The sequence below is a fragment of the Dermacentor silvarum genome, chromosome 5 (assembly GCF_013339745.2).
Source record: "Dermacentor silvarum isolate Dsil-2018 chromosome 5, BIME_Dsil_1.4, whole genome shotgun sequence".
Taxonomy (NCBI): Eukaryota; Metazoa; Arthropoda; class Arachnida; order Ixodida; family Ixodidae; genus Dermacentor; species Dermacentor silvarum.
In genome coordinates, this window is record NC_051158.1 from 428760 (window position 1) to 453849 (window position 25090).

General features: G+C 48.1%; 1 protein-coding gene and 2 long non-coding RNA genes across 3 annotated transcripts in view; all 3 read left to right on the plus strand.

The window, feature by feature from the left end:
* Positions 1–13783, plus strand: part of LOC125945482 (uncharacterized) — a 17972-nt gene extending 4189 nt beyond the window's left edge. Inside the window, exon 3 of the long non-coding RNA XR_007466920.1 lies at positions 13345–13783. This is a non-coding gene — a long non-coding RNA (uncharacterized LOC125945482). The remainder of the gene's footprint in view (positions 1–13344) is intronic.
* A 6633-nt stretch (positions 13784–20416) lies between these two features.
* LOC125945481 (uncharacterized) overlaps positions 20417–25090 on the plus strand; it is a 69288-nt gene continuing 64614 nt past the window's right edge. The window contains exon 1 of the mRNA XM_049667218.1: positions 20417–20487. The gene's annotated coding sequence lies outside the window, so the exon portion shown is untranslated. The remainder of the gene's footprint in view (positions 20488–25090) is intronic.
* LOC125945483 (uncharacterized) lies at positions 21992–24492 on the plus strand. Its single transcript, XR_007466921.1, has 3 exons — positions 21992–22112; positions 23644–23681; positions 24353–24492. It is a non-coding gene; the product is annotated as an uncharacterized LOC125945483 (long non-coding RNA).

Genomic DNA, 25090 nt, shown 5'->3' on the forward strand with positions numbered 1-25090 from the left:
TTGGCTGAAAAAAAAAAACACCGTGCAAGCAAGTTGTTCTTTGTTCGAGTTAGAGATAACCGAGCTAACATTTATTTTATAAGCCTTGAATATTTTCATTATGTGTTTAGGCGAAAACTCGAGATTGTGACGCAGCTAGCACTGCTGGTCATTCTGTGACATATTATGCCGAGCACCACCGCCTCAAGCCGGCCTTGAACACCGCAAGGAAAGTACTGCGAGACTCCCATAAACAGTTTCGTTTAAGATGACCTAAATCTTCTTATACCGAGGGACACAGTGACTGTGGTTTTCTGCTGCTTTTCACCAAATCACCGGTTCGATTGCAGACAATGCGAGAGCATACCGATTGGCGATCAAATTCGAAAGCGGTGGCGGCCGGGCGTTTGTTCGCACGTTAGTGAAGCCTATTACATGATCGAAATTAACGATCACCTTAACAAATGCTTTGCGACTAAAAATATTCCTGTGTTCCGTTATTCTTTTTCTTTTACATTGCTTTCTGAAGAACTGCTAGGGTATATTTCATATAGAGCGTGCTAATTTTTGTTGGGCTGCTAACCGCGAGGTCGTGGGATCGAATCCAAAACCAGGGCGGCCGCATTTCGATGGGGACGAAATGCGAAAATACCCATGTACTTCGATTTGGGTGCTAGTTCAGGAACCCCAGGTGGTCGAAATTACTCCGGAGTCCAACAGTGTGGCGTGCCACATAATCAGATCGCGGTTTTGGCACGTAACCCCCCCCCCCCCCCCAATTAATAATTCAATTGTACTTTTAAGGGTAATCATTGATGAACTGTTAGTTTTCTTATTTCTCGCTGCTTGCCGGGTGTTCTGGCACGCTTACATAGATGCCGTTGTGCATTTTGCACCAGGTGGCGTTTTTCGTGTGTCTCTTTCTTTTAGCGCTAACTGTACGTTATTTTTCCATTGAACTATAGCTAATCGCATTGTTACTAGTGTATTTGTTTCTTGAATTTTATTTGTTTGCTTTTACGTTACCCATATGCATAAGTTAGGGGATGACACTGCGCTTGCAAAATTAACGCTGTTTACATATCTTTTCAGTAATGACTGCTACGCATACGTGTCAGGTATTGCTCCCCATACGCTATGCCCCACTCGGGCCTCCCCTGTATGGTATTGAGAAAAAACAAAAAACTTTAATCCAGAGACCTGCCAACCACGTCGCTCGTCGAGAACAAGTGTGAAGAAGGCAGCTTAGATTGTTCCATTTCTTTGTTGCGTAGGAGAAATAGATTCTAACTGAAGACTACAACACCGTTCACTGACCGTGATAGGAGCAAGCGAGAGTCAATCTCTATCAGTTCGCCCTGAAATGGCCCGGCTGAAACCTGCCATGTCGGGACATGACGTAGTTTCTGTTCCGTTCTGAAAGCAGACACCTGCTAAAAATGCTTATCATAAGTGACTTCTGCTGTGAGAAAACCACCGCAACTGTATATAGCATTTTGGGGGGCGCCTGTTTATGCAACCCGGAGGGCAAGACAGGAGGAAGCATCTCTCCGAAGACAAGGACGGCGCTGTCTTCGTCATGATTAAGTTATTCTTGATATGTTGGTGGCGTTAGCTGCGATATCTCGCTGATGTGGAAAAAAAAAAGAAAACAGTCTAGAGCCGGAGAAATTGATAGTTTCATCATTTATTGGCCCTTTCTTTCGTTGCCAGGCTGCAGGGCGTCAGAGGATCACTATCACAAAGATGCCTCCTGGTGACGTCATCAGCGGTCCTGAAGCAGTCACTAACAGCGGGCTGCTGCAGCACTTTGTGGGACTGCATCAGGGCTTCGGTGGCATGTTCTTCTCGGGCGACCTCCCAGAAGGTATACGTGGCGAAAATGTGACGTCAGAGTTGGGCCTCGCGGCAGCACTGCACGTTGGATGTAGGCAGTGCGCGAGAAAGACGGATAAAACGCACGAAGATATAGCGAGACATTGAAACCACCGCAACTGTATAGCATTTTGAACTCAAGCCCCCGGTAGCAGCATGCATTTGGGTGGAGAAGGCGCTAACCACTGCGCTATCGCGAAGCTTATGTTCTTGGTAATTTATGAGCGCCACACCTCTCGTGACAGTTGGGGGATCAGTTCATGCATCCCGGAGGCCAAAACAGGCAGCTCATTGCAGAAGACAAGCACAGTGCTTTGAGTGTTGTGAATAAGATATTCTTGATATGGCGGTGGCGGTTAGCTGTGATATCTAGCTGCTGTGGCAAAAAAAGAACGGTCCAGAGCCGGAGAAATTGATAAAGTGCGATCATTTTTCCCGCTTTTTGTCGTTGCCAGGCTGTAGCACGTTGAAGAAGATCATGTTCATAAAGGTGACCCCTACCGACGTGATCAGCGGTCCTCCAGAAGTCACCAACAGCGCGCTGCTGCAGCTCTGTGTTGGACTGCATCGACGCTTCGGTGCCATCTTGTTCTCGGGCGACCTCCCAGAAGGTATGCGGGGAACACTGGCGTCAATGTTGGGGCTTGCTGCAGCAATACATGTTGGATGTAAGAAGTGTGCGGGGAAGACAGAGAAAATGCACGAACATATATCGAGACAGAGCCGCGTTTTTTCTGTTGCGCCTGCCTTCGTTGTCTTCCCGTAATAATCCACGGTGTATTGTGGAAGCACCTTGAGTAGAGCACAGATGGGTACACAACCGATGCGCTGGTTTTAATGTCGCTGGTTTCAATGGCGACGTTTAGCTGCGGCACCAAATGCGTATTTATATAAAAACGTTGTGAGGTGAGAAGGTGGTAAAGATTTCTGACGCTGCTCGACTACTTTCCCATTCTGATCTCGTCGAAAACCTCACAGCCGGCCACAGAGGCCCTTGCAACAGTCACCAACGCCGCGCGCGTTCGATGCGAACGCGGGCAACACGGCGACAGCGTTCTGCGCGTTGCTGGCGCTGCTGCATGTCCAAGTTGATAAAACTACTCTCCTTGGTCCGTATAGCTCTGTACTAAGTTGCTATCGCAATTGATGCCTCGCCTTTCGGGTGAAACTGCGACATTTCTTTGGCAAGCTCGTGGTGCCTACACAAGTGCTCAGACAGGCAGGTTGCACTGAGGATGACGAAAAAGAAAACACACATTTGGCAACTATTGCCTGGAAAACCGTCCAAAAGGCCAGCATTAACCGACTGGCCATGATAAAACAGCTCAATATACATCGACGAACCGAAATCTTGTAGAACGCGCACACTAGCTGGTCTTTCGCGATGTCTTTGGCGCGGCCAAAGACATGGTATCGAACCAACTAGCACAAGCTTCCACCATGGTCAGCTCAGCTGTAGGACTAGTTCTTGTATCTGTCTATAAATCTAGTTAACAAGGTATCTAGGAATCTTCGTCCCTACTTTACGCGCATCGTTACCTTTTTTTTTCTTTGTTTTCTCTCTCCGCGGCAGTTATGAACAAGAGCGACAAGGCGGACGCCAAACTAGTGAGTATCGCATTTACTCGACTGTCTTTGTGAAAGAAAGTTTTGGGCATGGTCCCGAATGTAGCACACAGGTATCAAGGAACCATCATGCACGTTGCTGTGACTGTTTCACGCTTGGAAATGAATATTCATAGTTGTCATAGACACACCCGTGTGACAGACGCAAGCGCTATTGTCTCGTCGATAGCTGACTTGGTAGATCTACTCCCTATTGGTGCTTTACTGTAGAATATCAAGACTACATTTGATCCACATTTGTACGTCGTCGTACGTGGTGTTGCACTCTTAGTGAAAACTCAACCTTAGTAATCAAGGACGCCTTAAGGTATAACGTCGACGACTGTCCAAGAGCGCCGACTTGACTTTACCTGACGGAAAATTTCGGGCATCCAACTAATATCTCGACGAGGCACTGGACGAAAACCGTGAGACAGCATACTTCTTAGGTGCAGTTGCGGTCCGTAGACCTCCAGAGAGGTCCTGAGGTGAAAGCCCAGACGTCCATTAAAATCGCCAGATCACAGGATCAATCTATCAATCAATCAATCAATCAGCCAGCCAGCCAGTTACTCAATCATTAAGTCACTGAATCAATCAATCAATCAATCAACCAGCCAGCCAGTTACTCAATCATTAAGTCAATGAATCAATCAATCAAACAATCAATATTCATTCTTCTTTATAAATTGGTCTTGTTTGTCCAACATCTGCGCCAGCCACCTAGTTTAATTTACCGTCACCAATACAAGGTGACAAGCACCCGCTGTGGCTGCTTAGTCGCTTTGGCGTTGCGCTGCTAAGCACGAGGTCGAGGGTTCAAATGCCGGCCTTTGCGGCCGCACTTCGATGATGAAATAAAGAGCGTCTGTGTAACGTGCACTGGTTGCACGGTAATTAAAGAAACCCAGGTCGTCACAACACACCGACACAAATAAGAAACACCAATACAAGCTTCCGTCATGAAATATATTGAACAGTAGGGCCCCCTTACTAGCTCACGCTTACCACATGCACCCCGTGATCAATGCCCTTTTGTCCAGGCGACTGATTCGCTGCTGGGTAGCCGTGACGTTCTTTTTGCTTCTCTTGACGAGTGTCGTCCTGGCCGTGCTCGTGCCACTCATCGGGTGGGTCGTGTTGTGCGTCCGTTACAGGCAGCCGTCTGCGGACAAACAGCCTGAAACCGAGAGGCAGGCAGCGTCGCGCGTCAAGTGGAGCCTCTGCTTCTGGGTGCTCCTGTCGTCCTTGACGTAAGCTCCGCACGGAGACGTGCTTGCTGGCTGAAAACAATCCTTACGTAGACGTTGTGTTGTACGTGACACCCACCGACGAGGGAGGACATTCCGGGGACCCTAAAGTGCTCCTGACATATAACATTCAACGTTCGTTTCGACAATAGCCTGCAGCAGTGGTTCCCAACTTGAGTTCCTCGAAACGCAGGGGTTCCGCAAACGACAGTTTTGGGTTCTGCGGTAGACCAAAAAGAATCCGCCTCCATCCGCGTTGGGTACCTTATTACACTGCTTATATTATTCAATAATATGTGCGGTGGTTTTCATCTAATTTTAATGTCTATAAATTTATTCATCGCAACATTCATCGCGCGGCCGTGAACAAGCGCATCGATGTTTGGAGAAAAAAAATGGAGGGGAGGTTCCGCGCCCGTGGAACAGTGGGATTCGCCAAGTCCAGAAAATTTGGGAACCCCTGGCCTACAGCAGGTCTTTCGTCTACCGGAAAATGCCTAGCAAGTTTCTGTTGCCTGTTTAGTGAGCCTTCGCGACTAAAATCACGAAAGCTTAGTGCTGGCGGGCGTTGTGCTTCGTTTGAATGTTCACGGTTCGTCACCGCTTGCGTACACACGGGGACCGATTCGGGCAAAATGGAGAGAATGTTCGCTTTGCCGGAAGAGGGCGGTGAAGGGTGAAACGGTCACGTGCACTGACGAGCTTTTTGAGTACACTCGTTGTCTGTAACAGGTAGATTGAGACGGCTTCGCGTACTACTTGCTTACGCGGGGCATATGCTGCCAGTTTTGCAGGTGCAGAACTGACTGTCCCTGCGCAACTCACTCGCGGATCACTCCTAGGCAGTTTTGGATTAATCAAACACGTGGGACCTCCTCCTGTTTCGCGTTTCCGGGATGTACTCGATCATACACTTCAAGTTGAGAAAGGGCTTTCATGATTTTGACGCGTGCGTACCTTCAGTAGCTCGGGTGCTAAGGTGAAACGTGTTGCTTTCAATACTTCCCCTTCAAACGAAACTGATCGCACGTTTACATGCTAAACGCAGCATCCCGCGTTAATTTTCATGTTTACTCTCGTATTAAGGGACTCTGACAGTACTTTGGATTCAGCCAGTTGGTGCGTATTGATAACATTAGCGAGAGAAACGACAGTATAAAGACAAGTAGAATACACGCCACAAGTGGTTGTGCTGCTTGTATACGATGAATATACATATGAATATACATATATGCTATATGAACATGTGTGAATAAATGCTATAGCCTCTCGAAATGTAACTAGGCATCCTCAAAGATCGACGTGTCTTTATGCCCTGGTTTAGTTAGTACCATAGCATGAATTAGGATTAGGAGTTTTTATATTTTCCTTTGTTACTGTTGTCAATTATTGTTTCAATTGTTTCAACACGCGAGCTACCATCACCGAAGCAGAGCTTTTATGCTGTCTCCTGTGTACAACCACAGGCCCCATGTAGAGAACAAGTGTGAAGGCAGCTTAGATTGTTCCATATCTTTGTTGCGTAGGAGAAATAGATTCTAACAGAAGACTACGTTCGTTCACTGACCGTGATAGGAGCAAGCGAGAGTCATCAATCTCCATCAGTTCGGCCTGAAATGGCCCGGCTCAAGCCTGCCATGTCGAGACATGACGTAGTCTCTGTTCCGTTCTCAAAGCAGACACCTGCGAGAAATGCTTATCATAAGTGACTTCTGCTGTGTGAAAACAACCACAAATGTAGCATTTTGGACTCGCACCCTCTAAGCAGTGTGCATTTGGGTTGTGAACGCGCGAACCACAGCGCTATCGCGAAGCATATGTTTTTGGTAATTTCTACTTGCCCCACCTACCGCTCGGACAGTGGGGGCGTCTGTTTATGCAACCCGGAGGGCAAGACAGGAGGAATCATCTTGCCGAAGACAATGACGGCGCTGTCTTCGTCATGATTAAGTTATTCTTGATATGTTGGTGGCGTTAGCTGCGATATATCGCTGATGTGGAAAAAAAAAGAAAACAGTCTAGAGCCGGAGAAATTAATAGTTTCATCATTTATTGGCCCTTTCTTTCGTTGTCATGCTGCAGCGCGTCAGAAGATCACTATCACAAAGATACCTCCTGCTTACGTCATCAGCGGTCCTGAAGCAGTCACTAACAGCCAGCTGCTGCAGCACTTTGTGGGACTGCATCAGGGCTTCGGTGGCATGTTCTTCTCGGGCGACCTCCCAGAAGGTATACATGGGGAAAATGTGACGTCAGAGTTGGGGCTCGCGGCAGCACTGCACGTTGGATGTAGGCAGTGCGCGAGAAAGACGGATAAAACGCACGAAGATATAGCCAGGCATTGAAACAACCGCAACTGTATAGCATTTTGAACTAAAGACACATCGTGGCAGCATGCATTTGGGCGGTGAAGGCGCTAAGCACTGCGCTATCACGAAGCTTATGTTCTTGGTAATTTGTGAGCGCCATACCCTCGTGACAGTTGGGGCATCAGTTCATGCATCCCGGAGGCCAAAACAGGCCGCATATTGCAGAAGACAAGCACTAGCGCTTTGAGCGTTGTGATTAATTATTCTTGATGTGACGGAGGCGTTAGCTCTGATATCTTGCTGCTGTGGCAAAAAAATAACGGTCCAGAGCCGAAACAATTGATAAAGTTTGATGATTTTTTCCCGTTTCTTGTCGTTGCCAGGCTGTAGCGAGTCGAAGAAGATCATGTTCACAAAGGTGCCGCCAACCAACATGATCAGCAGTCCTCAAGAAGTCACAAACAGCGCGCTGCTGCAGCTCTGTGTTGCACTGCATCGACGCGTGGGAGCCATGTTGTTCTCGAGTGACCTCCCGAAAGGTACACGTGGGGAACATTAACGTCAATGTTGGGGATTGCTGCAGCCTTACATGTTGGATGTAGGAAGTGCGTGAGGAAGACGGAGAAAACGAACGAACACATAGCGAGACAGAGCCGCGTTCTTTGTGTTTCGCCTGCCTTGGTGGTCTTGCATTGTGGAAGCACCTTGAGAAGAGCACAAATGGGTACACAACATTTGTGTCCTAACAACTATGCTAACATAATTCTTGATTCCTCTTACAGTTTGCATATTCGGTAAAAAAATTGTTGTGTAAGGTTTTGGCACTGAAAACAAACGATTCGTCTACACACAAAGGCGGATGTTAGGCGGCACCGTTGCAGCAGAAAAACCATATTGCACAAGAAAGACCATTGATGCTCAAAAGAGGCGCCTTGCCAACGCAATTCGCATGCTATATAGAGCGGTGTTAACGAACACGCAACGGCATTTAGTCAATGGCGAAGTGCTTTTACGATTAAAGCTAAGAGAATTTGACACTGTGATCACTGTCTCTTTCTGTCTTACCAAGAGAGACAAAGTAAATCGTAAATATCTTTCCGGCGGTGGGTACGGCCCGATATGTACGCACTGTACACGTTATACGTCGAAGATACGGCAAATGTAGAGCGCGCCCGACGAATATTAGCCCGGCGACTATGCATCGGAAATAGTGTCGTTATCGTTGAAGTAAATCTGGAGAGGTGGTTACTGATAAGAGTGAAAGCAGGCACTAGTGGGTTCTGACGGGCACTAAAAGCAATGTCTTGTGCGGTCTTGGCTCCTGAATAGATCAGTGCCAAAGTCGGAGATGCCCTACGTGCTAATTGATAGCCGGTAAATACACACACACACACACACACGCACACACACACACACACACACGCACACGCACACGCACACGCACACGCACACGCGCACGCACGCACGCACGCACGCACACACACACACACACACACACACACACACACACACACACACACACACACACACACACACACACATTTTGATCCACATTTGCATGTCATCGTGCGTGCTCTCGCAGTCTTAGTGAAAACTGAACCTTAGTAATCAAGGATGCCGTAACGTATATCGTCGACAAATGTGCAAGAGCGCCGACTTGACTTTATCTGACGGACCATTTGTCGCATCCAACTAATATCCCGACAATGCTTTGTACGAAAACCGCGAGAAAGTATAGTTCTTTGGTGCAGTTGTGGTCCGTATACTTCCGAAGAGGTGCTCAGGTGAAAGCCCAGATGTCGATCGATATCGTCAGACCACAGGATCAATCAATCAATGATTGATCCAGTTACTCAATCAATCAGCCAGTCAATCAATCAAATTTGTCCAACATCTGTGCCAACCACCTAGTTTAATTTACCATCACCAATACAAGGTGACAAGCACCCGCTGTGGCTGCATAGTCGCGGGTTCAAATGCCGGCCGTTGCGGCCGCATTTCGATGGGGATGAAATGAAGAACGCCTGTGTACCGTGCACCCAGTGCACGGTAATTAAAGAAACCCAAGTCGTCGAAAGTAATCCGGAGTGATCCGTCCGCAGCGTGCCTCGCAATAATGTCGGGGTTTGTGGCCCCCGTAAAATCCCAGAATTTCGTTAAGCCAACACACCAACATAAATACAAACACCAATACAAACTTCCGTCATGAGATTTATCGAACCGTAGTGCCATCTTACTATCTCTCTTGATTGCCTTGTAGAAAGCAAATTTTATCGCCTACGTTACGGTCCCGCTTACCTCATGCGGCCTGTGATCAATGCCCTTTTGTTCAGGTAATCGATATGCTGCTGGGCAGCACTGGCGTCTTGCGGCTGCCCGTGACGAGTGCTCTCGTAGCTGTCTCCGTGCCCCTCATCGGGCTCGCCATTCTGTGCGTGCGGTACAGGCAGCCACCTGCGGACGCTCAACCCGAAAGCGAAAAGGAGGCAGCATCGCGCGTCAAGTGGAGCCTCTGCTTCTATAGTGCTCCTGGCGTCCTTGGCGTAAGCTCTGCACGGAGACGTGCTTGCTGGCCAAAAACAATTCTGATTTTTAAAAGCTTTCGAGTGGACTTTAACGTTCGCAGAAATCAGCCTTCGATAATCGAATGCAGCAACGAATAGGAGCGTTAAAATTTGAGATCCTGCACAATACTCTGGGGTTGGATGAGGGACTAAGTAAGATGGCCAGAAAAATAGGCAGATTTAGATTGTAGTCTGCATGAGAAGGCAGTTGAGGAGGTGGCTGTTGGCTCACACTGTGGGCGCAGGAATCTTCTCAGGAAACAACTTGCTCTTGGCGAGGCACACTAAGTCGAGCTGTCTCGCTGAATTATTTCTTTCCGCAGCCTCCGAGACGCACGCGTAGACGCCGCCAATATCGGAGCCTGCGCGTGGCCGCAAAGCCCCACGTGAGTTACGGAGTGGTGTAGCGGGTTAGCGAGTCCACTTTCCACTGGCGGAGGTGCACGATTTGAAATCCCAGCGACGGTGAACGCGGTAACGACAGCTGTCGTGGGCGTAGCAGAAAAGAGGTACCAACACGAGAAACGAACTTATGAGCTTCTAATTGCGGTTGCAGTAACGATAAAGCGCCAGTCAAAACATGAGTGAAACCACAACGCTTAGTTTTAGCACAATCGCAGGTGCTCTTAGATGGGAGACGGTGCGCATTATTGCTCAAAAGGGGCGATTCATTGTAGTTAGTCGATTCCAGAACTTTGCGGAGAAATGCACTGGGGTTCCAGTTACTTTCGTGCTCCAATGCAGAAAAGGACGTTTTGCTAAGAATTTTTTTCTGTTTCCAGAAATAAAGTTGATTTTCGGTGTTTTTCCCGGGGCCCGACCAAGATATGTGTATGTAGTGCGAATGAATGATTGGATGAAAAAAAAAAAAAAAACACCGTGCAAGCAAGTTCTTTTTTCGAGTGAGTTAACCGAGCTAACATTTATTTTATAAGCCTTGAATATTTTCATTGCGTGTTCAGGCCAAAACTCGAGATTGTGACGCAGCTAGCACTGCTGGTCATTCTGTGACATATTATGCCGAGCACCGCCGCCTCAAGCCGGCCTTGAACACCGCAAGGAAAGTACTGCAAGACTCCCATAAACAGTTTCGTTTAAGATGAGCTAAATCTTCTTATACCGAAGGACACAGTGACTGTGGTTTTCTGCTGCTTTTCACGAAATCGCCGGTTCGGTTGCAGACAATGCGAGAGCATACCGATTGGCGATCAAATTCGAAAGCGGTGGCGGCCGGGCGTTTGTTCGCACGCTAGTGAAGCCTATTAGATGATCGAAAATTCACGATCATCTTAACAAATGCTTTGCGACTAAAAATATTCCTGTGTTCCGTTATTCTTTTTCTTTTACATTGCTTTCTGAAGAACTGCTAGCGTATATTTCATATAGAGCGTGCTAATTTTTGTTGGGCTGCTAAACGCGAGGTCGTGGGATCGAATCCAGACCACGGCGGCCGCATTTCGATGCGGACGAAATGCGAAAATACCCATGTACTTCGATTTAGGTGCTAGTTCAGGAACCCCAGGTGGTCGAAATTACTCCGGAGTCCCCCAGTGTGGCGTGCCTCATAATCAGATCGCGATTTTGTCACGTAAACCCCCCCCCCCCCCCCAATTAATAATTCAATTGTACTTTTAAGGGTAATCATTGATGAATTTTTAGTTTTCTTATTTCTCGCAGCTTGCCGGGTGTTCTTGCATGCTTACATAGGTGCCGTTGTGCATTTTGCGCCAGGTGGCGTTTTTCATGTGTCTGTCTTTCTTTTAGCGTTAACTGTACGTTGATTGTTTTTCCATTGCACTATAGCTAATCGCATTGTTGCTAGTGTACTTGTTTTTGAATTTTATTTGTTTGCTTCTATGTTTCCCCTATGCATACGTTAGGGGATGACACTGCGCTTGCAAGATTAACGCTGTTTACATACATTTTCAATAATTACTGCTATGCATAAGGGTCAAGTATTCCTCCCCATACGCTATGCTCCACTCGGGCCTCCCCTGTATGGTATTGAAAAAAACAAAAACTTTAATCCAGAGACCCGCCAACAGCGTCGCTCACAGCATTGGGGCTGTTTTCCCGCGTTAAACCTGAGGAAATGAAATTTACGCCCAAAGGAGATGTTGAAAGATGGGTGATCTCAGAACACTCAAAAGAAATAGCGAAAATCCGCTGGCGGATGTAGGGTAATAAACACGTCAAATCAGACTAACCCTCCTTTGGGATAACAACACACAAGTAAAATGAAAAAAAAAAACAACAACACCAACATATGGCATAAGCTGTAAAATAGAGAAAGTGAAAAATTATAATGAGAGTGTTAACAATAATGTCGCTATGGACGCTGTAGTCTAGCTGCTAAATAGACTATATTTAGTGACTGCAATAAGAGGCCTGGCCTAATTCTGCGCCACAAGGTGCCGCCACAAACTTCGATGCTCGCGTCTGCATCTGCAGTAACGCGGTGAGCCGGAAATGGTAACCGACACGCCAAAACTCTCGTATATCTTTAACTGCGAAGACGTTCCAACTCAACTAGTTGTGCTTTGTTTCACAGCTTCGGTAATTCGTTGCAGTTAACGCTACGTGATGTCGTAACCCGAGACGTCACGCGGAGTTCACTGTAGTGTCCCCGCCTGTCGTTTTGTTTTACGTCACTTCCGATCAAACTGACGCTTTCCTGTCCACCACCGCAATAGCTGAGTGCCCTTGGTGTTCGGTTGCTGAGCGCAACGCCATGGGTTTGATTACCGATGGTTCCAGCCTGGTTATAATAGGGGGTTACAAGCGAAATATACTGGACATCCTAACCCGGTTATTTGTTGGAGTACATTCGAGATACATTCAATACACAGCGTCTCCCATAATGCGCATGGGCTTCTTTCGGTCCACAAAGCCCACCAGTCAATCAATCGTTGAGCAGTGAAAGTGGACGGCAATTGTGCAACACTACTTACTATAGTCGTCAGTAATCAGCTAAGCATTGAACGTGGAGCTTCAGTGTCACCCTTAATGCCGAACGTCGTGTTTAGCCTTTAGGTAGCACTGCCAAACGCAAAGCATTGAGAATACCAGGCTCGGTGCACCAGATGAAGCGTGTGTTTATGTGAAAAGATTTGAGCGGTGGCTGGATGCTCTGCTATCTAGTTCACTTGTGTAGTCTTCTTTTCCACAAAACTTTACAAGTAGTCAAGTATTTTCAAGTATTTTAAGTATGTTTGCGGATAGTTCTGTATGCTATCTAGTTCACTTGTGTAGTATTTTTTCCACAACACTTCCCAAGTATTAAGGTATTTTCAAGTATTTCAAGTATGTTTGCCAACAGTCGCACCCAGCGCTCATTTCAGTCTCTTCCGAAAAGCACATTTTCAGTCTTTGACGGTCACTCATGCTTTTTGTTCTAACGTTGCAGTTAGACCAAAAAGTTGTTCTAACGTTGCAGTTTGCCTCCACCGCACTAAAGCGTACGTACATGTTAGCAGTGACGTTGTTTCGCCAGCGCTTTTCCTTGCGAAAATCCGTTCGCAATCGATGAAATGCGGTTTTAGTTCAGATTCCGGAACAGCGTAATGGACGCCAAGCTAGTCCTAGCGGGAGCGAGACTAAGGATGCGCTGTAGCCGCAACAGAGATGCTGGCTGGTATATCGTCGGGGTTAGCTCGTTAGTGTTATCTCTCATATCTTGCTGCTGTGGCAAAAAAAGAGCGGTCTAGAGCCGGATAAATTGATAAAGTGCGATCATTTTTTCCCGCTTTTTGTCGTTGCCAGGCTGTAGCGAGTCGAAGAAGATCATGTTCATAAAGGTGACCCCTACCGACGTGATCAGCGGTCCTCCAGAAATCCCCAACAGCGCGCTGCTGCAGCTCTGTGTTGGACTGCATCGACGCTTCGGTGCCATCTTGTTCTCGGGCGACCTCCCAGAAGGTATGCGGGGAACACTGGCGTCAATGTTGGGGCTTGCTGCAGCAATACATGTTGGATGTAGGAAGTGTGCGGGGAAGACAGAGAAAACGCACGAACATATATCGAGACAGAGCCGCGTTTTTTGTGTTTCGCTTGCCTTCGTTGTCTTCCCGCAATAATCTGGTGCATTGTGGAAGCACCTTGAGTAGAGAACAGATGGGTACACAACCGATGCACTGGTTTCAATGTCGCTGGTTTCAATGGCGACGTTTAGCTGTGGCACCAAAAGCGTATTTATATAAAAACGTTGCGAGGTGAGAAGGTGGTAAAGATTTCTGACGCTGCTCGACGACTTTCCCGTTCTGATCTCGTCGAAAACCTCCGAGCCGGCCACAGAGGCCCTTGCAACAGTCACCAACGCCGCGCGCGTCCGGTGCGAACGCGGGCAAAACGGCGACAGAGTTCTGCGCGTTGCTGGCGCTGCTGCATGTCCAAGTGTATACAGCTGATAAAACTACTCTCCTTGGTCCGTACAGCTCTCTACTAAGTTTCTATTGCGATTGGTGCTTCGCCTTTCAGGTGAAACTGCGACATTTCTTTGGCAAGCTCGTGGTGCCTACCCAAGTGCTCAGACAGGCAGGTTGCATTGAGGATGAAGAAAAAAAAAACGCACATTTGGCAGCCGTTGCCTGGAAAACCACCCAAAAGGGCAGCATAAACCGACTGGCCATGATAAAACAGCTCAAAATACATCGACGAACGGAAATCTTGTAGAACGCGCACACTAACTGGTCTTTCGCCATGTCTTTGGCGCGGCCTTATTGTTCCTGGTATCGAACCAACTAGCACAAGCTTCCACCATGGTCAGCTATATGCCTGGCTCTTGTATCTGTCTATAAATCCAGCTAACTATATGTCTAGATATCTCCGTATCTCCTTTGTATGCATCATTACCTTTCTATTTCTTTTTTCTCTCTCCGCAGCAGTAACAAACAGCGACAAGGCGGAAGCCAAACTAGTGAGTATCGCATCTACTCGACTGTCTTTGTGAAAGAAAGTTTTGGGCATGGTCCCGAATGTAGCACACAGGTATCAAGGAACCATTATGCACGTTGCTGTGATTCACTGTTTCATGCTTGGAAATGAATATTCATAGTTGTCATAGACACACCCGTCTGACAGACGCAAGCGCTATTGTCTCGTCGATAGCTTACTTGGTAGATCTACTCCCTATTGGTGCTTTACTGTAGAATATCAAGACTACAATTTATCCACCTTTGTACGTCGTCGTACGTGGTCCAGTACTCTTAGTGAAAACTCAACCTTAGTAATCAAGGACGCGTTAAGGTATAACGTCGACGACTGTCCAAGAGCACCGACTTGACTTTACCTGACGGAAAATTTCGGGCATCCAACTAATATCTCGACGAGGCACTGGACGAAAACCGTGAGACAGCATACTTCTTAGGTGCAGTTGCGGTCCGTAGACTTCCAGAGAGGTCCTGAGGTGAAAGCCCAGACCTCCATTAAAATCGCCAGATCACAGGATCAATCAATCAATCAATCAATCAATCAATCAATCAATCAATCAATCAATCAATCAATCAATCAATCAATCAATCAATCAATCAATCAATCAATCAATCAGCCAGTTACTCAATCTTTAAGTCAATGAATCAATCAATCAAACAATCAATATTCATTCTTCTTTATAAATTGGTCTTGTTTGTCCAACATCTGCGCCAGCCACCTAGTTTAATTTACCGTCACCAATACGAGGTGACAAGCACCCGCTGTGGCTGATTAGTCGCTTTGGCGTTGGGCTGCTAAGCACGAGGTCGCGGGTTCGAATGCTGGCCATTGCGGCCGCACTTCGATGATGAAATAAAGAGCGTCTGTGTAACGTGCACTGGTTGCACGGTAATTAAAGAAACCCAGGTCGTAACAACACACCGACACAAATAACGAACACCAATACAAGCTTCCGTCATGAAATGTATTGAACAGTAGGGCCACCTTACTAGCTCACGCTTACCCCATGTGCCCCGTGATCAGTGCCCTTTTGTCCAGGCGACCGATTTGCTGCTGGGTAGCAGTGACGTTCTTTTGCTTCTCTTGACGAGTGTCGTCCTGGCCGTGCTCGTGCTACTCATCGGGTGGGTCGTGTTGTACGTCCGTTACAGGCAGCCGTCTGCGGACGAACAGACTGAAACCGAGAAGCAAGCAGCGTCGCGCGTCAAGTGGAGCCTCTGCTTCTGGGTGCTCCTGTCGTCCTTGACGTAAGCTCCGCACGGAGGCGTGCTTGCTGGCTGAAAACAATCCTTACGTAGACGTTGTGTTGTACGTGACACCCACCGACGAGGGAGGACATTCCGGGGACCCAAAGTGCTCTGCACATATAACACTCAACGTACGTTTCGACAATAGCCTGCAGCAGCCGAAATTGAGTTCAGCGAAACGCAGGGGTTCCGCAAACGACAGTTTTGGGTTCTGCGGTCGACCAAAAAGAATCCGCCTCCATCCGCGTTGGGTACCTTATTACACTGCTGATACTATTCAATAATATGTGCGGATGTTTTCATCTAATTTTAAAGTCTATAAATTTATTCATCGCAACATTCATCGCGCGGTCGTGAACAAGCGCATCGATGTTTGGAGAAAAAAACGGAGGGGAGGTTCCGCGCCCGTGGAACAGTGGGATTCGCCAAGTCCAGAAAATTTGGGAACCCCTGGCCTACAGCAAGTCTTTCGTCTACCGGAAAATGCCTAGCAAGTTTCTGTTGACTGTTTAGTGAGTCTTCGCGACTAAAATCCAGAAAGCGTAGTGCTAGCGGGCGTTGTGCTTCGTTTGAATGTTCACGGTTCGTCAGCGCTTGCGTACACACGGGAACCGCTTCGGGCAAAATGGAGAGGATATTCGCTTTGCCGGAAGAGGGTGGTGAAGGGTGAAACGGTCACATGGACTGACGAGCTTTTTTGAAGACACTCGTTGTCTGTGACAGGTAGAGTGAGACGGCTTCGCGTACTATACTTGCTTACGCGGGGCATATGCTGCCAGTTTTGCAGGTGCAGAACTGACTGTCCCTGCGCAACTCACTCGCGGATCACTCGTAGGCAGTTTTGGATTAAGCAAACACGTGGGACCTCCTCGTGTTTCGCGTTTCAGGGATGTACTCGATCATACACTTCAAGTTGAGAAAGGGCTTTCATGATTTTGGCGCGTGCGTACCTTCAGTAGCTCGGGTGCTAAGGTGAAACGTGTTGCTTTCAATACTTCCCCTTCAAACGAAACTGATCGGACGTTTACATGCTAAACGCAGCATCCCGCGTTACTTTTGATGTTTACTCTCGTATTAAGGGATTCTGACAGTACCTTGGATTCAGCCAGTTGGTGCGTATTGATAACATTAGCGAGAGAAACGACAGTATAAAGACAAGTAGAATGCACGCCACAAGTGGTTGTGTTGCTTGTATACGATGAATATACATATGAATATACATATATGGTATATGAACATGTGTGAATAAATGCTATAGCCTCTCAAAATGTAACTAGCCATCCTCAAAGATCGACGTGTCTTTATGATCTGGTTTAGTTAGCACCATAGCATGAATTAAGATTAGGAGTTTTTATATTTTCCTTTGTTACTGTTGTCAATGATTGTTTCAATTCTTTCAACACGCGAGCTACCATCACCGAAGCAGAGCTTTTATGCTGTCTCCTGTGTCCTGCCACAGGCCCCAAGTCGAGAACAAGTGTGAAGAAGGCAGCTTATATTGTTCCATATCTTTGTTGCGTATGAGAAATAGATTCTAACAGAAGACTACGTTCGTTCACTGACCGTGATAGGAGCGAACGAGAGTCATCAATCTCTATCAGTTCGGCCTGAAATGGCCCGGCTGAAGCCTGCCATGTCGAGACATGACGTAGTCTCTGTTCTGTTCTCAAAGCAGACACCTGCGAGAGAGAGCCGGAGAAATTGATAGTTTCATCATTTTTTGCCGCTTTCTTTCGTTGCCAGGCTGCAGCGCGTCAGAGGATCACTATCACAAAGATACCTCCTGCTGACGTCATCAGCGGTCCTGAAGCAGTCACTAACAGCGGGCTGCTGGAGCACCTTGTGGGACTGCATCGGGGCTTCGGTGGAATGTTCTTCTCGGGCGACCTCCCAGAAGGTATACGTGGGGAAAATGTGACGTCAAAGTTGGGGTTCGCGGCAGCACTGCACGTTGGATGTAGGCAGTGCGCGAGAAAGACGGATAAAACGCACGAAGATATAGCGAGACATTGAAACCACCGCAACTGTATAGCATTTTGAACTCAAGCCCCCGGTGGCAGCATGCATTTGGGTGGAGAAGGCGCTAAGCACTGCGCTATCGCGAAGCTTATGTTCCTGGTAATTTGTGAGCGCCCTACCTCTCGTGACAGTTGGGGCATCATTTCATGCATCCTGGGGGCCAAAACAGACAGCATATTGCAGAAGACAAGCACTAGCGCTTTGAGCGTTGTGAATAAGTTATTCTTGATGTGACGGAGGCGTTAGCTCTGATATCTTGCTGCTGTGGCAAAAAAAGATCGGTCCAGAGCCGGAAAACTTTATAAAGTGCGATCATTTTTTGCCGCTTTTTGTCGTTGTCAGGCTGTAGCGAGTTGAAGATCGTGTTCTTAAAGGTGCCCCCTACCAACGTGATCAGCGGTCCTCAAGAAGTCACCAAAAGGGTGCTGCTGCAGCTCTGTGTTGGACTGCATCGACGCGTGGGGAGCCATGTTGTTCTCGAGTGACCTCCCGAAAGGTACACGTGGGGAACATTAACGTCAATGTTGGGGATTGCTGCAGCCTTACATGTTGGATGTAGGAAGTGCGTGAGGAAGACGGGGAAAACGAACGAACATATAGCGAGACAGAGCCGCGTTCTTTGTGTTTCGCCTGCCTTGGTGGTCTTGCATTGTGGAAGCACCTTGAGAAGAGCACAAATGGGTACACAACATTTGCGTCCGTTTCAATGTCGTGCGAACAACTATGCTAACATAATTCTTGATTCCTCTTACAGTTTGCATATTAGGTAAAAAAATTGTTTTGTAAGGTTTTGGCACTGAAAACAAACGATTCGTCTACACACAAAGGCGGATGTTAGGCGACACCGTTGGACCAGAAAAACCATATTGCACAAGAAAGACCATTGATGCTCAAAAGAGGCGCCTTGCCAACGCAATTTGTAAGTTTATAGAGCGGTGTTAACAGACACGCAACAGCATTTAGTCAATGGCGAAGCGCTTTTACGATTAAAAGCTATGAGAATTCGACACCATGATCACTGTCACTTTGTCTGTCTTACCAAGAGAGACAGAAAGTTTCTCTTCTTTTTTTTTTTTTTTTTGCGGCGCCAGATTGCATCTGCCGAAATTTCGATGCGACTGAGGTTGACGCCACGTGGCTTGTCATTTGAAAGTATTAAATCGTAAATATCTTTCCGGCGGTGGATACGGCATGTGTAGAGCGCACCCGACGAATGTTAGCCCGGCGACTATGCGTCGGAAATAGTGTCGTTGTCATCGATGTAAATCTGGAGAGGTGGGTACTGATAAGAGCGAAAGCGGGCATTAGTTGGTTCTGACTGGCGCTAGAAGCAATGTCTTGTCCGGTCTAGACTCCTGAATAGATCAGTGCCAAAGTCGGAGATTGCCTACGTGCCAATTGATAGCCGGGAAACACACGCACAAACACACAAATTTGATCCACCGTTGTACGCCATCGTGCGTGGTCGGGCATTCTTAGTGAAAACTCACCCTTAATAATCAGGGATGCCGTAAGGCATATCGTCGACAAGTTTGCAAGAGCGCCTACTTGATTTTACCTGACGGAACATTGGGGGCATGCAACTAATATCACGACAACGCATTGAACGAAAGCCGTGAGAAAGCATATTTTTTAGGTGCAGTTGTGGTCTGTAGACTTCCAAAGAGGTGCTCAGGTGAAAGCCCAGGTGTCGATCGAAATCGTCAGGCTACATAATCAATCAATCAATCAATAAATCAATCAATATTCAATTTCTTCGTTACAAATCGGTCTTTTAGGGCTTTGTTACTCTGTCCAACATCGATGTCAACCACCTATAGTTTACCATCACCAATACAAGGTGACACGCACCCGCTGTAGCTGCTTATAGTTGCTTTGGCTGCTGCTGCTTTCTGGGGTTTTACGTGCTAAAACCGGTTCTGATTATGAGGCACGCTGTAATGGAGGGCTCAGGATTAATTTTGACCACCTGGGGTTGCTTAACGTGCACTACAACCGCAAGCACACGGGCGTTCTTGCATTTCGACTCCAGCGAGATGCGACCGCCGCGGCCGGGATTCGATCCCGCGACCTCGTGCTCAGCAGCGCAACGCCTTAGCCGACTGAGCCACCGCGGCGGTTTGTCGTTTCGGCGTTGCGCTGCTAAGCATAAGGTGGCGGGTTCAAACGCCGGCCGTGGTGGCCGCATTTCGGTGGGGGCGAAATGCAAGAACACCTGTGTAACTTGTATTGGGGCGCACGTTAAATAAAGAAACCCAGGTCGTCGAAAGTAACCCGGAGTGATCCCTCTACGGCGTGCCTCACAATCATATCCGGGGTTTTGGCCCGCAACACCCCAGAATTTCGTTAGGCCAACACACCAACAAGAATACAAACACCAATACGAACTTCCGTCATGAGATTTCTCGAACCCTATAGTGCCGTCTATTTCTCTTGATTGCCTTGTAGAAAGCGAATTTCATCGCATCCGTAACGTTCACGCTTACCTCGATCGAGCTGTGATCAATGCCCGTTTGTCCAGGCGACCGATTTTCTGCTGGGCAGCACTGGCGTTCTGTTGCTGCTCGTGGCGAGTGCCCTCCTTGCCGTGCTCGTACCCCTCATCGGGCTCGCCATGCTGTGCATCCGGTACAGGCAACCATCTGCGGACGCACAACCCGAAACCGAAAAGCAGGCGGCGTCGCGCGTCAAGTGGAGCCTCTGCTTCTGGGTGAGCTCCTGGTGTCCTTGGCCTAATCTCCTCACGGAGACGTGCGTGCTCGCCAAAAACTGATGATTTTTCAAAGCCTTGGAGTGGACTTCGAACGTTCGCAGAAATCGGCCTTCAATTATCGAATCGAGCAACGAATAGGGGTGTTAAATATAGACATCCTGCACGAACTCTGGGGCTTCGATGAGGGAATAAGTGAGACGGCCAGAAAAATGGGGATATTTAGAATTTAGCGCGCATCCGAAGACAAATGAGGGGGTAACTGTTGGCTCAGACTGTGGGCGCAGGCATCTTCTCGGGAAACAACTTGCTCTTGGCGAGGCACACTAAGTCGACGCCTAAATATTTCTTTCCGTGGCCTCCAAGACGCACGCGTAGACGCCGCCACTCTCGGGGCCTGCGCGTGACCGCAAAACGCAACGTGAGTTACGAAGTGGTGCAGCGGTTAGCCCGTCCACTTTCCCATTGGCGGAGGTGAACGATTTGAAATCCCAGCGATGGTGAACGTGATAACGACAGCTGTCGTGGGCGTAGCAGAAAAGAGGTGCCAACACGAGAAACGAACTTTTGAGCTTCTAATTGTGGTCTTAGTAATGTTCAAGCGCTAGTAAGAACATGAGTAAAACCATAACTCTCAATCGCGGGTGTTCTCACATGCGAGACAGTGCGCATTATTGCTCAAATGTGGCGATTCATGGTAGTTAGTCGATTCCCGAACTTTGCGGTTAAATGCACTGGCGCTATCATTCCATATCAGCGATATCTCGCTGATATGAAAAAAAAAAGATTCTAGAGCCGGAGAAATGGATAGTTTCATCATTCTTTTGCCGCTTTCTTTCGTTGCCAGGCTGCAGCGCGTCAGAAGATCACTTTCACAAAGATACCTCCTGCTGACGTCATCAGCGGTCCTGAAGCAGTCACTAACAGCGGGCTGCTGCAGCACTTTGTGGGACTGCATCAGGGCTTCAGTGGCATATTCTTCTCGGGCGACCTCCCAGAAGGTATACGTGGGGAAAATGTGACGTCAGAGTTGGGGCTCGCGGCAGCTCTGCAGGTTGCATGTAGGAAGTGCGCGCGAAAGACAGATAAAACGCACGAAGATATAGCGAGACATTGAAACAACCGGAACTGTATAGCATTTTGAACTCAAGCCCCCGGTGGCAGCATGCATTTGGGTGGAGAAGGCGCTAACCAATGCGCTATCGCGAAGCTTATGTTCTTGGTAATTTATGAGCACCCTACCTCTCGTGACAGTTGGGGCATCCGTTCATGCATCCCGGAGGCCAAAACAGGCAGCATATTGCAGAAGACAAGCACTAGCGCTTTGAGCGTTGTGAATAAGTTATTCTTGAGGTGACGGAGGCGTTAGCTCTGATATCTTGCTGCTGTGGCAAAAAAAAAAAAAATAACGGTCCAGAGCCGGTGAAATTGATAAAGTGCGATCATTTTTTCCCGCTTTTTTGTCGTTGCCACGCTGTAGCACGTCGAAGAAGATCATGTTCACAAAGGTGCCCAATACCAACATGAGCAGCGGTCCTCAAGAAGTCACCAAAAGCGCGCTGCTGCAGCTCTGTGTTGGACTGCATCGACGCTTCGGGGGATGTTGTCCTCGGGTGACCCAGAAGGTATTTGCGGGGAACATTGACGTCAATGTTGGGGCTCGCTGCAGCAATACATGTTGGATGTAGGAAGTGCGCGAGAAAGACAGAGAAAACGCACGAACATATATCGAGACAGAGCCGCGTTTTTCGGGTTTCGCCTGCCTTGGTTGTCTTCCCGCTATAATCTGGTGCGTTGTAGAAACAGCTCCTTGAGAAGAGCACAGATGGGTACACAACCGATGCACTGGTTTCAATGTCGCTGGTTTTAATGGCGACGTTAACTGCGGCACCAAATGCGTATTTATATAAAACGTTTCGAGGTGAGAAGGTGGTAAAGATTTCTGACGCTGCTCGACGAGTTCCCGTTCTTGTCTCGTCGAAAACCTCCGAGCTGCCCCCGGAGGCCCTGGCAACAATCACCAACACCGCGCGCGTTCGATGCGAACGCGGGCAAAACGGTGACGGCGTCGAGAACAGTTCTGCGTGTTACTGGTGCTGCTGCATGTCCAAGTTTATACAGCTGATAAAACTACTATCCTTACTCCGTATAGCTCTCTACTATTGCAATTGATGCTTCGCCTTTCGGGTGAAACTGCGTCATTTCTTTGGCAAGCTCGTGGTGCCTACCCAAGTGCTCAGACAGGCAGGTTGCACTGAGGATGACGAAAAAGAAAACGCACATTTGGCAACTATTGCTTCGAAAACCGTCCAAAAGGGCAGCATTAACCAACTGGCCATGATAAAGCAGCTCAATATACATCGACGAACCGAAATCTTGTAGAACGCGTACACTAGCTGACCTTTCGCCATGTCTTTGGCGCGTCCTTATTATTATTGGTATCGAACCAACTAGCACAAGCTTCCACCATGGTCAGCTCAGCTATAGGACTAGTTCTTGTATCTGTCTATAAATCTAGTTAACAAGGTATCTAGGAATCTTCGTCCCTGCTTTACGCGCATCGTTACCTTTTATTGCGATAGCAATTATATGGACACTCAAAAGCAGATTTCTGCCGTCGGCGTCGCCGTCGCCGTCGCCGTCGCCGTGAGGTTCCGTATGACGTCATTTGGAGAAGAAATCGTCGCCGCGCGCCGAACGCTGTATGTGCGAGTGAAAGGGCGCGAGGGGCGCGTCTTTCACGGGGAGTGAACGCACGGCGGAGAACAAACGCGCGTTCTGCGCCGTGCTCGCTTAAGGGCTGCAGAAGTAGGCGTCTCTGTTCTCCTTCACAATCACCATGTATGTAGAGCAAACGCGCCTTCTTCCAACGAGCGAGAGGCCGTGGGGGAGGGGGAGGGAAGGGAGGCGACGTTTAGCTGCGGCACGCAGTGCCTATTTATATCAGAGGCTCCGGCAACAGTCACCAACGCCGCACGCATTTTGAGCGAACGCGGGCAAAACGCCGATGGCGTCGACAACAGTTCTGCGTGTTGTTCCTACCAAAGCCGCTCACCTTACTTCGTATGACATTGCTGTGTTGCTATCGCATTCATTGCTTCGCCCTTAGGGCGAAACTGTGACATTTTTTTATTTCTTTGTTTTCTCTCTCCGCAGCAGTTATGAACAAGAGCGACAAGGCGGACGCCAAACTAGTGAGTATCGCATCTACTCGACTGTCTTTGTGAAAGAAAGTTTTGGGCATGGTCCCGAATGTAGCACACAGGTATCAAGGAACCATCATGCACGTTGCTGTGACTCAGTTTCACGCTTGGAAATGAATATTCATAGTTCTCATACACACCCTTCTGACAGACGCAAGCGCTATTGTCTCGTCGATAGCTGACTTGGTAGATCTACTCCCTATTGGTGCTTTACTGTAGAATATCAAGACTACATTTGATCCACCTTTGTACGTCGTCGTACGTGGTGTCTCACTCTTAGTGAAAACTCAACCTTAGTAATCAAGGACGCCTTAAGGTATAACGTCGACGAGTGTGCAAGATCGCCGACTTGACTTTACCTGATGGAACATTGCGAGCATCCAACTAATATCCCTAGAACACATCGAACGATAACCAAAGCATATATCTTAGGTGCAGTTGCGGTCCGTAGACTTCCACAGCGGTCCTGAGGTGAAAGCCCAGACATCCATTGAAATCGGTTTGTGGCCCCCCGTAACATCCCAGAATTTCGTTAAGCCAAAACACCAACACAAGTACAAACACCAATACATGCTTCCGTCATGAAATATATTGAACAGTAGTGCCACCTTACTAGCTCACGCTTACCATATGCGCCCCGTGATCAATGCCCTTTTGTCCAGGCGACCGATTTGCTGCTGGGTAGCAGTGACGTCCTGTTGCTTCTCATGGCGAGTGTCGTCCTGGCCGTGTTCGTGCAACTCATCGGGCTGGTCGTGTTGTGCGTCCGTTACAGGCAGTCTTCTGCGGACGAACAGCCTGAAACTGAGCAGACAGCGTCGCGAGTGAAGTGGAGCCTCTGCTTCTGGGTGCTCCTGTCGGCCTTGACGTAAGGTCTGCACGGAGACGTGCTTGCTGGTCAAAAATAATTCAGATTTTTCAAAGTTTCCGAGTCGAATTCGAACGTTCGCAGAAATTAGCCTTCGATTATCGAATCGAGCAGCCAATAGGGGCGTTAAAATTAGACATCCTGCACAGTGACGAAACTCTGGGATTCGATCAGGGACTAAGTGCGATGGCCAGAATAATTGGCACATTTAGAATTTAGTGCGCATCATAGGACAAACGAGGATGTGGCTCAGACTGTGTGCGCAGGCATCTTCTGGGAAAACAACTTGTTCTTGGCGGGGCACATTAAGTCGAGCTATTCTCGATGAATTATTTCTTTCGGTGGCCTCCGAGACGCACGCGTACACGCTGCCACTCTCGGAGCCTGCGCGTGGCCGCAAAACCCAACGTGACTTACCAAGTGGTGCAGCGGGTTAGCGCATCCATCTTCCATTGGCGGAGGTGCACGATTTGAAATCCCAGCGATGGCGAACACAGTAACAGTAAAAAGAGGTACCAACACGAGAAACGAT